This window comes from Limulus polyphemus, unplaced genomic scaffold (genome assembly GCF_000517525.1).
Source record: "Limulus polyphemus unplaced genomic scaffold, Limulus_polyphemus-2.1.2 Scaffold2818, whole genome shotgun sequence".
NCBI classification, from domain to species: Eukaryota; Metazoa; Arthropoda; class Merostomata; order Xiphosura; family Limulidae; genus Limulus; species Limulus polyphemus.
The window spans coordinates 102,461-110,026 of NW_013668428.1; positions in this window are offsets into that span (position 1 = coordinate 102,461).

Here is a 7,566-nt window from a genome sequence, read left to right on the forward strand (position 1 = left end):
CCTGTGGTGGGCAGAGCACAGATATCCCATTGTATAGCTTTGTGCTTAACTTCAAACAACAAATACTCTATCTACACACCACGAGAAAGACAAAATTCAGCTAACGTAACGATTGTATATATTCATAAAGTCTAAAACATAATTTAATTTCAAACTTTTCTCTTCTATTACAGAACATAGGATTTCCAAACCATCTTTAATTTCATAAACAAAACGCTTTAACTTGGTGATTTTCGTGTTTCTCTTCTAATATTTTGTAATAGAGCGAATATTTACTGAAGCTTAGTTTAGATAGTTTATATAATTCTATAGATATACCACGTGTACATACTTACCAAAGTTTAGTATAGATAGTTTATATAATTCTACAGATATATCACATGTACATATTTACCAAAGCTTAGTTTGGCTGGATTGTATAATTCTATAGATATACCACGTGTACATATTTACCGAAGCTTAGTTTCGATATTTTATATAATTCTACAGATATACCACGTGTACATACTTACCAAAGTTTAATTTAGATAGTTTATATAATTCTACAGATATACCACATGTACATACTTACCGAAACTTAGTCTGGATAGTTTATATAATTCAACAGATATACCACATGTACATACGTACCGAAGCTTAGTTTCGATAGTTTATATAATTCTACAGATATACCACATGTACATACTTACCGAAACTTAGTCTGGATAGTTTATATAATTCAACAGATATACCACATGAACATACATACCGAAGCTTAGTTTCGATAGTTTATATAATTCTACAGATATACCACATGTACATACATACATACCGAAGTTTAGTTTGGATAGTTTATATAATTCTACAGATATACCACATGTACATACATACCGAAGTTTAGTTTGGATAGTTTATATAATTCAACAGATATACCACATGTACATACATACCGAAGCTTAGTTTAGATAGTTTATATAATTCTACAGATATACCACATGTACATACTTACCAAAGTTTAATTTAGATAGTTTATATAATTCTACAGATATACCACATGTACATACTTACCAAAGTTTAATTTAGATAGTTTATATAATTCTACAGATATACCACATGTACATACATACATACCGAAGCTTAGTTTAGATAGTTTATATAATTATACAGATATACCACATGTACATACATACATACCGAAGTTTAGTTTGGATAGTTTATATAATTCTACAGATATACCACATGTACATACTTACCGAAGCTTAGTTTAGATAGTTTATATAATTCTACAGATATACCACATGTACATACTTGCCGAAGTTTAGTTTGGATAGTTTATATAATTCTACAGATATACCACATGTACATACTTACCGAAGCTTAGTTTAGATAGTTTATATAATTCTACAGATATACCAGATGTACATACATACATACCGAAGTTTAGTTTGGATAGTTTATATAATTCTACAGATATACCACATGTACATACTTATCGAAGCTTAGTTTAGCTTGTTTATGTAATTCTATAGATATACCACGTGTACATACTTACCAAAGTTTAGTATAGATAGTTTATATAATTCTACAGATATACCACATGTACATACATACATACCGAAGTTTAGTTTGGATAGTTTATATAATTCTACAGATATACCACATGTACATACATACCAAAGTTTAGTATGGATAGTTTATATAATTCTACAGATATACCACATGTACATACCGAAGTTTAGTATGGATAGTTTATATAATTCTACAGATATACCACATGTACATACCGAAGTTTAGTTTGGATAGTTTATATAATTCTACAGATATACCACATGTACATATCTGCCGAAGTTTAATTTGGATATTTTATATAATTCTATAGATATACCACATGTAAATATCTACCGAAACTTACTTTTCGCTGGTATACACAATTCGACAGAACTACAGCACGTGTCACTGTTGGTCTGTGGAGTCTGGGACGGGCGCCGTTTCCTTTCGTTCGGGTCTTGGAGGGTCACATGCTTTCGAAGACTCCCTCCATCACAGTACACCATCGTGACTGGTAAATGCTAGACGAATAAAACATTTTATCTCGGAACATATTGTTCTTAGCTTGATGTGTATAGTCAGTCCTACACGTGACAAACAGTTCCATATATCGAGACACATTCATTTTCTAATCTATGACAAGAAAATTAATCATAATTCAGAGTTTTTGAAAAATAAATATTTGAGTACTGTAAGAGACTGTCCTATACTTGTCTGTATAGTTGCGTATTTGTATAGGAAATATGAGTTTGTGGTTCTTTGTACTTTATATGCTGTAGTGAGTATTGAGTGCTGTAATGGATGTAATTGTTTCTTTATTATATTTAGTGAGATGTTAATACATGCTGGACTACCATATTCGATTATTGGTCATACATATTGTTAGAATATTTAAATAATGTTCTGTGGTGAAGTTCCTGAGTTGTTACCTGAAAGGCTCTTGACCTTTATTTGCGCGCCTCCATATTTTAGTTCTGATCTGGTTAATATGGGTTTTTCGATTTAATTTAGAGTCATATCTGATACCTAACTAGGAATTTAGCTAACGCGGCAGTCTGGAGGAGGGTTCTATTCATGTACATTTTTGGTGGTTTCTTAGCTGTTTGTGTTTTAGGGACGCTAATTTTAATTCTGAGTTTTGGGCAATACTCTACTGTTTGATTTAATCCGGTTTGCCGGTTTGTTGCTATGGACGGTGTTGGGGAGCTCTTCCAGATTCCCACGTCATCTGATAATTGCGATCTGAGGCAGATATTTGTGTCTGTTAACACCTGCCTCTTGAGTAAAATACTCGGAGTAGCCCCCCCCCCCCCACACACACATTAATTCTACATGTTCTATTGTCCAGCGAACAATTCCTCGCGGTAGGTGTCAAATAATTTTTCTATATCGAGAAAACATGCGGCAGTGCATTCATATATATTTAAACTGTCCGTGATTGTTTATGTTAATTTGACTATGTGGTCAGTCGTTTGCCGAAACCTTCTGAAGCCGTTTTGTACATCGGGTAATTTTGAGTTATTTTCCATAAATGTATTTAGCCTATTACTTATTATTCGTTCTAATATTTTTTATACAGTTGGTGAAGCTGATTGGTCGGTAGTTTTCCTTCTTTAAGGAAAATGAGAATATTTGCATGCTTCCAAGAGACTGGGATGTACCCTGATTTAAGAGAAAGGCTAAAGAGTTCAGTTAGGTGGCCAAACAATACTTGTGTAAGGACCTGTTCGGATATACAGTTAACAAGCTCCTTGCGCATTCCGTCAAAACCAGCTGCTAGTGACGTATTAACGATCTTGGTGTACAAACTTCGAACCTTTTCATATATACAGGTAGGTGTGAAGAGTTCGAGTATATTGTAAATATCAAATCTACAGTCTGCTGATCTACTGTTTGTCTTAGAGAACAATAAGAGCTCGAGAACTGTAAGTAAAATAGTTTTTCGATACTTTTGTTTTGGTGAAAGAGTTACTCTATACGGAATGATTTCACTAAATGTAGTAATTTATGAAGTTTTGTACTCGCAGGGTAAAGTATTTATTAAATGACAGTGGTGGATACTCTTTAAGAAACACGTATATACACGTAAAGAACTTATTTATAGCAATATAAATTGAATTTGGTACTCAAAAGCCAATGGATGTAGAAACTAAAAAGACTCGGTCGTACTACGCTTAAGGCTGTTTTCTTTTTGCTTGCTCCATTGGATTTCGCTCAAGCGTAAACCAACTGTTGGGCTACCGAAAAGTGGTGTTTGATTTCCACTCTTATAATGCATCCTCATCCCCAAAGTACAAAAACCACTAGGTCTGAAAACGTTTCATATTATTGTACATAACTAGTCAACCATAGACATGGTAATCATATATTGTTCTATTGCTATTTGTTCCTATCACCACTTATTGCATGTTTGGGTGAAAAATAATTGAGGTTTAATCTAGTTTTGGATTTGTCACTAGATATCATTGAGGTACCCCATTTTCAGGGGAATTTCACCTTTCTTCAGTGTCTCTAAACAAGGATAAAAAACAATTTATATAATAAACTATATACTAAATTGTTGTTATTTTTAATTTATTTCAAAAGCATAAGTTTGCAGAACAATATCAAACAATTCGTTCCATTGAAGCTATACTTTTGAGGAATATAGGACAGTAGTAGCACAGATATATTGTTCTACCGTAGCAAAGAGACGTTCGAGCTTTGACTGATCTGACCAAATTCTAGTTTTCTGTATGAAATGCCTGTTCTGCGAAAGATCTAATATTCCAACCAAGCTACTGACACAGGATATGTTTAGTCAAAGAAGTAATGAGTGAAAGCAGGGTAGAATACGCCGGCTACGCTGCATCTGTCATATCTAGTGTCAATGGCCAATACCAGGATTCATTAGAATATGACAGACACAGTAGTAGTCTACGTGCTATACAATGTAATATAACATGGAGTACTACTAATAAATATACACAGTAGTAGTCTACGTGCTATACAATGTAATATAACATGGAGTACTACTAATAAATATACACAGTAGTAGTCTACGTGCTATACAATGTAATATAACATGGAGTACTACTAATAAATATACACAGTAGTAGTCTACGTGCTATACAATGTAATATAACATGGAGTACTACTAATAAATATACACAGTAGTAGTCTACGTGCTATACAATGTAATATAACATGGAGTACTACTGATAAATATACACAGTAGTAGTCTACGTGCTATACAATGTAATATAACATGGAGTACTACTAATAAATATGTTACTACATGTGTAAGTTGGCGAAATAAAACGTCTTATAAGACCATTGTATCAAGCATAGCATAAACTAGCAAGACTTTGATTGGGGGTTTTGAGTCTTGTGTAACAAAGAATTTGAGTTTTCTTAAGATGTTCTTAAGTTAGTGTTTGATTAACCGATCAACTCTGCTACTTTGGACATGTAGTCACTAGATACATGTATATATATATATATTAAAGAAGTAACTGAGTTAAGTAGTAATTTAATTTTTCAAACTTCCGATGGTACTAATGGTATAACGAAACGCATTTTTTACTAAATTATTAGAGTTTGCCGCTAATTTATTTCTGATGGTTGTCATTGTGAAGAAACAGATTGAGTTTTTATGGAGTCAAGGGTCGTATCATATATAGTTAATTTGTTTTTAAGTTATCATAAGAAAAAGTGGTTAAAAATAGCCCTTTAAATCATAGAAGGTGACACGTTTGTTGTGTTTACAAATATATAACTTATATATTAATTTCAGAACTATTCAACATATTAATAGTAAACATACTGCATCCACCTTACCATTTTTAGACACTACAATAGATTATTTAGGAAAAGAATGTGAAATTAACTGTTACCTTCCTTGCCAAACAAAAACTGTCAATAAGTCCACCGTACTTAATTACTAAATAATTACTTTTAGTTAGTCCTATTAGTTAAACAAGGGAGCTTTTAGTTGCTATGCTTTGACGTTTTCTAACCAATCAGATATGGAAACATTGTAAATGAATAAATAAAAAGTGTTGTAGTAGAAGGTCACAGAAATTGTACGTTAACGTTAGCAAATGCTGTACAAACTCTTTCCTAACCTTTGATGCAACGAATACCTGTACCTTAAAATGCAGCGAATGCTGTACCAACGTGAGCCTAACCTCTGATACAGCAAATACTGTAAAACCTGTAAGGCTGTACCCTAACCTCTGGTACAGTCAGTACTGAACAAAGTGTATCATAATCTTTAGGCCAGTAAATACTGCATACCAGCAAATCCTTAACTTACTTCTGGTCTAGCAAACGATCAAAAACTTGTTCATACAAGAAAACATTATTAGACTATTTTTCCTTCCACTGTGTAAGTTTTGTAACAGAAGATAATTGCTACCACTACATAAGTCTTCCTCTTTTTCATAATTTTAATCAAACAGAACTTTAGGCTGGTGTATACGTAGTGGTTGTAAGCCTTCTAACGTATATAGTTGCATACTGAATCGTGTGTTATTACTAGAGTACTTGTTTTTAAGTTAACATGTGTGACTTCCAGTGTTTCAATTATTCTACTCTCTTCGTTCACGTTAAGTAAATGTACGTTCTTTTATTTTATACTATTTCCCATTTTCTATATCAACTTTGTTTTTTATAGTATCAGAGGTTGGCTCCACTAACACATGACAAACAATTGACTTCGTTTGTTATACAGTAAAATACCACACACACTTGCAGGTAGAATACTTCTGGTTTGTTTCATTCCATCCTGCGTATCACCATGTGCTTTCTTACTCACTGTTCTATTATAGCTTTCTCATTAAGAAACTTAAATTCTTTTATTAGTATTGCTATCATCATTGAGCATGTTTTTAGTTACTTACGCGCCAGAAACCGTTTTTATTCTATTCAATATTTTAATCTTAAATATTTTTTTGTGTTTAATTTTTTGTACTCATCACTTTTTTTTTTAAATAATTAAGCTATAAAAATACTTCTTAAACAACAACACGCTGTCCAACTTGAACATTTTTAGTTATTTACATATCATAGACCCTTTTAATTCCTTCATTTTTTTATCTCGTTTTAACAAGAAATCGACTCGCGGGTTCGAATCTTCGTCACCGAACAGGCTCACCCTTTAAGCCGCGAGGACATTATAATGTAAAGCTCAATCCTTCTTAACGTTTGTAAAAGAGTAGCCCAAGAGTTGGTGGTGGATGTCGTTGACCAGCTGCTTTTCCCCCAGCCTTTCACTGTTAAGTTAGGGACGGCTAGTACGGACAGCCCTCCTGTAGCTTTACGCAGGCTAGCGCGGACAACCCTCCTGTAGCTTTACGCAGGGTAGTGCGGACAACCCTCCTGTAGCTTTACGCAGGCTAGTGCGGACAACCCTCCTGTAGCTTTACGCAAACTTCAAAATAAACCAAACTTAACAAAATAATAAAACAAAAACGTTTTACACATTATACTGCCCCTTAATGTCAGAGCAATAAATTTGTCGGCTTTTAACGCTAAAAATCGAGTTTTGAAGAAGAAAGACCAATGTTTTGTCGAAACATGTTGTCTGTTCCACTGTCAATAAAACTTTTCCTTATGCTTATAAATCGTTGCTTGCCTACATATTATTATAATATTAGCATAGTATGTTTCCTTACTCAAGTAAGAAAACAAACAAAATACATTGTAGTTTTATTTCATACATACATCTTTCATTTTAATTCGTTTCATTGTTATTTTAAGTATCAAACAATGTTCGGATCAGATATCCTTTGTTACTTTGAGCCTCAATGTTTTTGTCCCATGTTGAGACCTTTTTAAGGTATGAGAAGCTAGGGTAGGTTGAACTGATAGGCCAGGTTGGGAGCGCGGTTTTATGGGAGAGCTCGCTAGTGTTGTCGACTTCTCATTGGTTACATATCATTTTGTGCTAGCAATTATAAAAAAAACTAGACCACCCGTGACCCCTTGGTTCACCGACTATTCATAGGTTATAAAGAATTCAAGCTAATTTCAATATTGCACCGAAATGAAGGTTTA